This window comes from Capricornis sumatraensis, chromosome 11 (genome assembly GCF_032405125.1).
Source record: "Capricornis sumatraensis isolate serow.1 chromosome 11, serow.2, whole genome shotgun sequence".
NCBI lineage: Eukaryota > Metazoa > Chordata > Mammalia > Artiodactyla > Bovidae > Capricornis > Capricornis sumatraensis.
The window spans coordinates 68058186-68069348 of NC_091079.1; positions in this window are offsets into that span (position 1 = coordinate 68058186).

Here is an 11163-nt window from a genome sequence, read left to right on the forward strand (position 1 = left end):
TCAGGACTAAGCCTTTTGCTTCAGTTTCACTTATAAAGGGTTGTTTTCTGATCTCACCTGTCAAGTAGCTCTAATATAATTCACATGAACCGAGATAAAGAGGTGAAATGAGGGGCTTTGACATTCAAATTATGTGATGTCATTTATCTTTCTTAGGAATTTCGATGAATTCATCTCAAAATGTACAGGCAGATTGGAGAGGTGGCAATTAAAGATCTAAAGAGGCGATTTCCCAAACAACAAAACAGTATTTAATTTTCTTAGTGAAAGGACTAGAAACAAAGTGCACTGTGGCAATCCTCAAGCACCACGATATGTGAACTGCTCAAATTAGAAAATACTCGAAGTTTGGTTAACTTGGGCAATAGTACAGAGATGGCTTTTTGGGCAAAACTACTATTTAAGCAGTTTCTCCAGTGTATCAGACACAAGTATGTTGTTCTTTATTGGCGTATATGTCTCTTTATCTCATCATTTTTTTTTTTTCCTCAGACACACAAGTAGTAATGGTTAGTATTGGAAATACATATCACTATTCTTGGAATATTTATGGTCAGTCTACTGTAGGTAGAATATTCTTAGATAGCATTGTCAATAGATCTTATTCTGTATTCCTTTTATTATTGATTATTTTATTTTCATTTATTTTTTTCATATTTTGATGGAGAAGAGGTTGGGCTATGAAAAACAATGAAAATTTATCAAAACACTAAAAGACCCCCTTTTTTTAATTTTTGAAAGCCTTTGTCCTAGCTCTCAAAATACATTTTTACAAAATTGATTGATTGGTATCTTTATTTTTATTTGGGTTTAGGATCTCTGAACTATTTTGTCTTAAATTATGATTTTAAATGAGCTATTTAGATACTCAAAATCTTTTTTTTAAGGATTTTCAAGATGACCTAGGAATTTCTCTTCTTGGAAAAGGCTTTCCCTATGATAAAAACTATACGCTAGGTAAAATTGTATGTCATTTAAAAAACATACGTCTTTTTAAAATATGTGTCCAGATTCTGAATCGGGCTTTGGATCAAACTTTAAGCCAGGACCAGCGCATGCATTCTCATTCTCCTTTTTCTCACTCTTTCTCTCTTCATCTCTCACCCATATATTCATATTGTTGTTTGGGATAGAAGAATCTTAAAGAGCCAGCCCACCTCAGAAGATTGTGGATTGAGAGACACTACACTGAGTACATGAAAAAAGGATGGAGCTCTCATGGTTAATACGTTAACTCTAGTTCAAAGGAAAAGAGTGTGCCCATTCTTACTACATGACATATTGAGATGTTCTTTTAAAAAAATCAGCTTTTAAGATAATGATGTTTTCTTCTAAACTGTTCTCTTTTAGTAAAGGTAGATTTTAGAAAACAAGCATGAGTTTTTTTTTCTAAGGTAATATTAATGAGAAGAAGAGAAAAAGTGATTATCTTTAACAGCTCTTTGTTGAAGCCTGTGGTAGCACATTATGTTTATGATTGCACATGTGCACATAATCTATGATGATCCAATGCAAATACAGCTCCAAAAATATTAAATGTATATATTTTTAAATGCCTGAGGGTATACATTTTTCTTAATTAATTGAAGAGTATCAATACTGCTACTAAAGTAATGACTAGCCTCCTGCTGTGTGGCCGCGAAACATCAAAGGTGACCTGTCTTAGGACCTCTGAAATGCCTGCCTGTTTAGTTCATGAACATGGACATAATTCTAGAGGGGGAAGATTGAACATCCCACGGTGGTAAAGAAGCTGACGGTCAGCTTCTGCGCTGTATGTCAGCTTTTTGCCTAAAGTTTACTTTGAGCTCACAGCTTTCTGTCTTTGGGTTGAGAACCATGGCAAAAAAAAAAAAAAAATGCAAGGCATCTTTTGTGATCAAGTAAGTGAAAGCTTGCTGACTGTCCTAGATCACAGGAGAAAACAGAGGAATGAAATCAAATCCAAATATGAGACTAAAGATGCTAACCAAAGGTAGGTACTAAGTGGAATATCAGCAGGCCACTATAAATGAGAGGAAGCTAGAGAGACAAGAACCAGGACTTTGAAGGGCTGTGTTATTTTCCCAAAGAAAGACTTGGCCAAGGGCAGAAGCCATGGCTTCGTTGCAGAGCACTTCCTGTGGGTTTTCCATTGGCATTTCACCAACAGTGGACACACATGTTCCTGCTAACCATCAGTGATTTAGAAAGCATCCACAGTTATCTGCAGTAATTAGGACCAATGGAAGATGCTAGGGTTGAAGTGTGTCAAGTCAGGGATGAAGAAAATGTGAAATTCAAATTGGTCCACACATGGAAACTGGATAATGTATCCTAATGTGATGTTCTCTTGAAAGGAAAAGTAGAGCTAGAAATTTCACTCCGTCCTACAGCAGAGAAAAGCAAAAGAAACTTTTACACAGAAATAACATTTAGCTTTCATCAGAGAAAATGGTCCTTCAAGACCCATGAGTCCCAAAACTGGATCCTAATTTTTACTCCTGGGTTTTTTGTTCATTATATGACCTGCAGCGAATCACTTTTTTTCTTTTCGTGCCTCAGGTTCCTCACCTGTAAAATGGAAAAAATATATTAATAATAATATTATTAGTAATAATAATGATGGTAATGTAGTACTTGTTTGTAAAGCACTTTGAGATCCTTGATTGAAAGGCACCGTGAGAGTGCCAAGTATTATTATATGGCCAAGGGGCTTATTTAAACTCTCAGTTCCCAAGGGCCAGGAAAGGTTGGGGTCGTTTTTTTAAAGATGAGCTGTAAATACCATAATCAGGCAGCCTATTGTGTTGACTATGAAGAGGCAAAACTATTACAAGGCTGATAAAACCATAGTTTCTTAATGGCTACCAACAAGGCAAATATCACAATAAGAAATGCCAAATTCTTTAAGGTGACAACATGAATAATTGGGGGGTGGGGATAGGGATGGGAAGCATCTCAATAATGCCAATGTAAAATTCACTTACAGCAATATTCACCAGCAGAAAACGTCTTTCATACGGAATGATTTCATGTTGCTAAGAAAAAATTCAATTTGTAGTCCTGATTTGAATATTAGAATGTTGGCTATAATAGTTCTGTTCTTACAACACATGGAATTTTTTTTGTTTTATTTAATTTTGTTTTCATAGTGCATGTTCATTTCTACTCACAAACATGTTCTTGGTGTATTTCTTATGCAAACAATCTTCAGGCAGCAAAGATGTCTGTTACATCTAAACTTGAATAATAAAGTTTTACCACCAGTTATACATGATGGTGTTGGTATGGTTTATATGGATTCACTTTCATCCATGTAGCAATGGGAAATTCAGACTGTTGTAACATATAGACAGGCTCTGATGAATTGAGATGGTGAATTCAAGTCACCATTTAAAAAAAAAAAGAATAAGATTGAAAAAACCTGGATTCTCTCAACTTGTTTTGTTCTGCTTTGCTTTTTTTTTTCTTCTTTTAACCAATCAATCTCTTATTGATAGATTTTGTGTAAAAAAATTATACACGTTTCTTTAGGAAGATTAACAATAAAAATCATGTTTATTTCAAAAACATTCATTGAGTATCACGTATTGAGTGTTGAGTACTGGATAATGATAATGTTATAATATGTAAAAAATCCTGCTTTTGAAGTCTAACTTTGTATACAATTTAGTATACCCATGAATATGATATAAAGATCCTGATAAATCATCTCAAGAAATTTATATTAATGTATTATATGCCTTATGTGTTGGCTTAAGATGAAATTAATCAGAGATTTCCTGAAGGTGGATTTTGAAAGACACAAGAGGCAGAAGAAAACCAGGTAGGCAAAGAAGACTCACCCATATGTTTATGACCAGAAGGAAAAAAGCGAAAAGGACAGGACGTGAAGTATATAAAGAACTCCTTGCTTCAGAAGATTTGTTTTGAAAATTTCAAGTTAATTACTGTCTACCCTCCTAGCACAAATCTTTACTTCTCATTTTTTGTGAATCCAAATTAACAAGTCCTTTATTTTTTTTTTCTAGCTCTCTCTTTTCTCCCCTGCTTTGAAAACAGCAGATTAAAGGCTTTGAGTGTCTGATCATAATGGTAATAAACTTGTTTCACAGCTGGAGGCAACATTCTCTAGATAAGTGTAGTAAAAACACTTAATATAATTTCTTTTCCTTATATAGCATTGATGTTTCTCTGGGGAGAACTTTGCAGATAAAGTTAAATACACTCTGTTCTCACCCAGGACTGTCAGAATCCCACTCAAGCAGAACTATATGCCCATCAGCTCTTTACCCTTGTTGGAGGAGAGGGAAGAAGAGTGAGTCAGCGTGGACATCCCTCCCTTCCTTACCTTTTGGTCTTCCATCTCTCAGACGGTGGGGCTGGCCGCATCAGAAACACAGTGCACAAAAGGAACAGTAAGGGTGAAACTGGCTGGAGGGAACTTCAGGAACCATAGAGTTATATGTGATGTGTGTGCTAAGTTGTTTTGGTCATGTCTAACTCTTTACAACCCTATGGAGTTGGACATTCCTTAGCGACTAAATATATTGTTTAGTCGCAAAGTCATGTCCGACTCTTACAACGCCATGAAGTGTAACCGCCAGGCTCCTCTGTGGGATTTTCCAGGCAATAAAATTGGAGTGGATTACCATTTCCTTCTCCAAGAGATCTTCCTGACCCAGGGATCAAATCTACACCTCTTCCATTGGCAGGCAGATTCTTTACTGAGCCACCTAAGGTAGCCTTTTCTCAGCTCTACAAATATTGCCAAGCTGACTTTCTTTCCCAGAGTTGAAGTTTTCAAGAAAAACTGGACAAAGGAAATTTTCTATGGAATCTAATTTTGAATGTCAGTGACAGCCTTTTTTTTTTTTTTTTTTTTTAAATACTGCAAGCCAAACAAAACACTTGTTCAGAATAAATTCCACCCCTAGACAGGCAGAGTGCATGTGACCCCTGGAGCATGAACAATAGTGAACTCGTAACTGGCAGGGAAGAAATTGGATAAAGGGCTGAGGTTAGCTGTGGTTCCTCTGGGTTTTGTCTCGGGTCCCAGTGCATCCCTGCCGGGAAACCCAAAAGCACTGTGGCAGCACCTGCCTGACTCTTCCGCAGCCAAATTTGCTTTAGATGAAAAACATTTGCACAGGGGAGAAAAAAGCCCTATTTTTTTTTTTTTTTTATCATGCTGCTAACTACTTTGTACTTCTGTTCTCCATCTTTGTAACCCCAACTACAATTTTTCTTTTTTAAAAAAAACACACTGGTAGAAACAAATCTCCCAAACTATTTGAAGTTGCTAAAGTTAACATCCAGTAATGCCCAAGATGTCCTTACTTCCCTCTCCAGTTCAGATTTTAGAGTGAAAATAACAGGGCTAGCAAAGGAAAGAAAACAGTGCGTGGGAAGGGAGGGGCTTTTTCATGATGCATAGAGTTGATCATTTTAACAAATAAAGAATTTATTCAAGTAAAAATAGGTGATTTGTATATGTGATCTTATTGTTAGGTTTATAATACTGTTCTCCAATATATTCAGGATATCGCATCTGAAATTCATTTTCCATAAATGTTGCGGTACAGTTGACCCTTGAACAACATGCATTCGAGCTGCACAGGTCCTCTTATATGCGGGGTTTTTTTTTGTTTTTAATAGTAAATATCCAAAGTACTATATGATCCATGGTTGGTTGAATATACATAGAAAGATCCTCAGATATAAAGGAATCACAGACATGCTGGACCAGCTATAAATTACGTGTGTATTTTCAACTGCATGGATGGTCAGCACCCCTAAAACCCAACTGTTCAAGGGTCAATTATATTTACATAAAATATTTTTTTGTGAGATAACAACCCATTCAGCCAACATCCTGTTCAATAATTAACAAATATCATTAATTTTTTTCTTCAGGTAAGGAATAGAGACCAGGAGAGCAAGGGTTCTTAGAAAGTATAATAGAAATTCTTTATATTTCCATAAATAGACGGTGCATTTCCAAGTTAAAATTGCATAAGCACTAAACTGTAAGCAATTTTCCAGGAGTATTCATGAACTCACAAGCCAACAGTAAATAACAATTTTCTCAGAGCATGCACTGTCTCTTACGTGAAAGCAATGTTTGCCACCACCCCCCCCACCCCATCTTGTTTAGTATCAGTCAGCTCTTCTTATTTGGGGGGGGAGGGGTGCCACATAGCATGTAGGGTCTTAGTTCCCTCACCAGTGAGGGATTGAACCTGTGCCCCCTGCAGAAGAGGTGTGGCATCTTAACTACTGGGCCTCCAGGGAAGTCCCCATCAGTCAGTTTTTAGAGTTGGTGTAAACTTTAAGCTTGAACCGGAGGCAGGGAGAAGGGGGAATGGTTTCTGGATAATTCAAATGCATTACATTTTTTTGTGCATGTTATTTCTATTATTATCGTGAGCTTCACCTCAGATCATCAGGCATTAGATAGCAGAGGCTGGGGACCCCTACTCTAGAGAAAAAAGTAATGCAGATTAAAGAGATGAGTGAATGGATATCATAGTTTTTTTCTCAGAACTTTTATTTCCTTAGATATTTTCTTTCTACACAGCATAGATTACCCAGTGAATGAACTGATGTATCCTAAAAAGCATACATAGACAAGTGAGTTTACAAAGCTCAATTCGATATCCTGATGATGGTTTGTTTTCTATAATTTTATCTTTTATAATTGCCTTTTTTTTCTGTAATGAAGATATCATTGTCATTGTTTTGTTGTTTGTTGGTGATGACATGCGGTATAAACCCAGGTTTCATTCATTTATTCAACAAATAGTAATTGAGCCTTTCCTACCTACCAGGGATTATTCCAGACATTTGGACTATCTCAATGAAAGAACACGAACCAAAATTCCTGTATCTATGGGAGGGAGAGAGATATAAAACATACAGACACAATAAACAAACTATAAGTAACATGTTAGGTGGAATAAATGCTCTAGCTCAGTGGTCTCCAACCATTTTGGCAGCAGGGGCCAGTTTTGTGGAAGAAAATTTTTCCACGGACTGGAGGTGGGGAGGAGGGGGAATGGTTTCTGGATGATTCAAGTGCATTACATTTATTGTGCATGTTATTTCTATTATTATCATGTGAGCTCCACCTCAGATAATCAGGCATTAGATCCCAGAGGTTGGGGACCCTTGATCTAGAGAAAAAAAGTCATGCAGATTAAAGGGAGATGAGTGGATGGATGTCATATTCAATAGGCTAAGCAGTTCAGCACTCCCTTGAGCCAAGACTTACAGGAAGGACAGATAGAGCGAACAGCTGGTACAAAGGCCCTAAGGGTGAGAGAGTCTTCCTGGGAATTTTGAGAAAGATCAAGGAAGCCATGTGGCTGGGAAAGAGTAAGGTAGGGGACAGAATTTAGAAATTCACTCAGAGAGGAAAACATTGAGGTGGGAGGAAATCAGACCATTTAGGACATGGTAAGCCACCTTGAGGACTATGACTTAATGCCAAGTGCAGACGTAGTTGTGTGTTTTTAGAAGAGGATTGTTTTAATGGGACTCTCCTGTGATTGGAATAAATCATGGAAGTTATTTATGGAATAAATCATAATAGAAGAGAAGCCAGGAGACGGGTTGGAAGCTAGTTTAGTCATTTCTGCAAGAGATGTGAGGAACAGAACAGCACTTAAAATTCCAGGCATCATTTTGGGAAGTAGAACAAAACTAGCTTGCCTGGATGTAGAGTGTGAGAGAAAGAGTCAAGAATTATGCTGAGATTTTTTTTATCTGAGCCACTAGAAGAACAGAGTTGATGGATCAGGTTTGGAGGGTGTAAGGAAAAGAGTTAAATTTAGGACAAGCTACATTTAAGATCCAAATGGAAAGGTCTAGCAGACTGTTAGGTCTATGAGTCTGGAGTTGGGAGTTGGAGCAGCATTAGCGTGTAGACAGTATTTAAAATCATGAGACTCGCGGAGATAATGTAGAAAGAGAACCATTAAAGAAGAAAATATGCCCAATATTTGTAGTCAGGGGAAGGAGACACAAGTGACAAAACCTGAAGAAGGAGGCTTTGAGATAAAAAGAAAATTGAAGTGTCTTGGAAACCAAGGAAAATAAAAATGTATCACTAAGGAAGGAGCAATTGACCTGGGTGATACTGTTAATAGGTAAAGTAGGATACATACAGAGGATTGTCCACTAGTTTTAGCAACGTGAGAGGCACCAGCAGGGTAGGCGGTATCATGTGTGAGGCCCGGAGCAGACTGAACGTGTGGGGCCCCCTTGTCTAAAAATTGAGAATTTCAGGCTGGTGACATCAGAGCACTCATGACGCTCCAGGCCCTGAGCAGCTGCACGGGTTATGTGCCCATGAAGCAGGCCCCAGTCAGTGGTGACATGGACTCGAGTACTTCGTTTGGAGAGGTGAGTGTGTCAGCCTGATGGAAGAAATTTAAGAAAATAGGAAGCGATTTGGAGACCTGAGCATAGAAACAATTTGGGGAGATTTGGTGTAAAAAGGATCAGACCAAATAGAAAAAATGGTGATTACTGACAAGAGATACTGAAATCAGTAGAAAGTCTTTTTGTTTTAAGATGGGAGAAATAAGAATATGTTTCTTAGCTAAGTGTGTGTGGAGTGGGGGGACTTTATTCACCTGCACCAGAGAGAGGAAAAAATAGTTCTCTAATAGGTGAGTAGGTGAAAGAAGGTAGAATCTTATGCCCAAGTGGAAAGGATGGCTTTAGAAAAGAAGGGAGTTGTCTACCTTCATAGTCACATCTGGCAAAGGAGACAGTTTAGACACAGATGTCAGGAGTGTGGATGTGATTGTGGAGTTCCCGAAAAGCTTGATTTTCTCCATGAAATGTTTTTCTTGTGGCACTGCTGTTCTGGTTATTACGCCAGTCAGAACTCCAAAGCATTCCATTCAGAAAAAAGGCAACTTTATACATTAAACAAGCCAATATATTTTGCCTATATCTCAGTGATGTTCAGATATTTGGGTTAAGTCAAAAAACTGTCACTTGACTGAAAGTGAAAGCTTTAGATTCTCAGTGTATCTGATCTTTGTGACCCTATGGAATGTAGCTCTCCAGGCTCCTCTGTCCATAGAATTCTTCAGGCAAGAATATTAGAGTGGGTAGTCATTCCCTTCTCAAGGGGATCTTCCCCACCTGAAGACAGTATTTGATCTAAATTTAAACACTTCCCACATAAAAATTTCCCCCAACATGTTGATTTTGTTTAATTAGTTCAAAATATTAGTTTTGATTTTAATCCTACTTTTCAAAAGATAGCACATACTTAGTTATGCTAATTACGAACACCACAGGAAGGATAACATTCTTAGTTTTTCTTCATACCATCTAATAAATTCCTAATGATACCCCCAGTAAAATGCAGGGTTTTTTACTAAATTTTCATTGTGGTTGTGATCGATTTTTTGAGTGAATGAATTCATGTTTGTTTAGTATTGATTTTGGACACAGAACTGTGCAAGACCAATAAAAGAAATAAAAGAAGTTTAAGATTGGTGCATATTTCTGGATTTTTACACAACGGTCATGGGCATGCCTCAGAGATACTGCAGTTTTGGTTCCACACCACCACAATAAAGCGAATATTGCATAAAGTAGGTCACATGATTTTTGGTTTCCCAGTCCATATAAAATTTATCTGTGCTTTATACTGTAGTCTAAGTAAATGAATAGCAAGAAGAGATAAGAAAGCCTTCTTCAGCGATCAATGCAAAGAAATAGAGGAAAACAACAGAATGGGAATGACTAGAGATCTCTTCAAGAAAATTAGAGATACCAAGGGAATATTTCATGCAAAGATGGGCTCGATAAAGGATAGAAATGGTATGGACCTAACAGAAGCAGAAGATATTAATAAGAAGTGGCAAGAATACACAGAAGAACTGTACAAAAAAGATCATCAAGACTAAGATAATCATGATGATGTGATCACTCACCTAGAGCCAGACATCCTGGAATGTGAAGTCAAGTGGGCCTTAGAAAGCATCACAACAAACAAAGCTAGTGGAGGTGATAGAATTCCAGCTGAGCTATTTCAAATCCTGAAAGATGATGCTGTGAAAGTGCTACCCTCAATATGCCAGCAGATTTGGAAAACTCAGCAGTGGCCACAGGACTGGAAAACATCAGTTTTCATTCCAATCCCAAAGAAAAGCAATGCCAAAGAATGCTCAAACTATCGCACAATTGCAGTCATCTCACAAGCTAGTAAAGTAATGCTCAAAATTCTCCAAGCCAGGCTTTAGCAATACATGAACCATGAACTTCCAGATGTTCAAGCTGGTCTTAGAAAAGGAACGAGAGGAACCAGAGATCAAATTGTCAACATCCGTTGGATCATGGAAAAAGCAAGAGATTTCCAGAAAAACATCTATTTCTGCTTTATTGACTACGCCAAAGCCTTTGACTGTGTGGATCGCAATAAAGTGTGGAAAATTCTGAAAGAGATGGGAATACCAGACCACCTGACCTGCCTCTTGAGAAATCTGTATGCAGGTCAGGAAGCAACAGTTAGAACTGGACATGGAACAACAGACTGGTTCCAAATAGGAAAAGGAGTACATCAAGGCTGTATATTGTTACCCTGCTTATTTAACTTCTATGCAGAGTACATCATGAGAAATGCTGGACTGGAAGAACCACAAGCTGGAATCAAGATTGCTGGGAGAAATATCAAGAACCTCAGATATGCAGGTGATACCACCCTTATGGCAAAAAGTGAAGAGGAACTAAAAAGCTTTATGAAGAAAGTGAAAGAGGAGAGTGAAAAAGTTGGCTTAAAGCTCAACATTCAGAAAACGAAGATTGTGTCATCTGGTCCCATCACTTCATGGGAAATAGATGGGGAAACAGTGGAAACAGTGTCAGACTTTATTTTGGGGGGCTCCAAAATCACTGCAGATGGTGACTGCAGCCATGAAATTAAAAGACGCTTACTCCTTGGAAGGAAAGTATGACCAACTTGGATAGCATATTCAAAAGCAGAGACATTACTTTGCCAACAAAGATCCATCTAGTCAAGGCTATGGTTTTTCTAGTGGTCATGTATGGATGTGAGAGTTGAACTGTGAAGAAAGCTGAGCACTGAAGAATTGATGCTTTTGGACTGTGGTGTTGGAGAAGACTCTTGAGAGTCCCTTGGACTGCAAGGAGATCCAA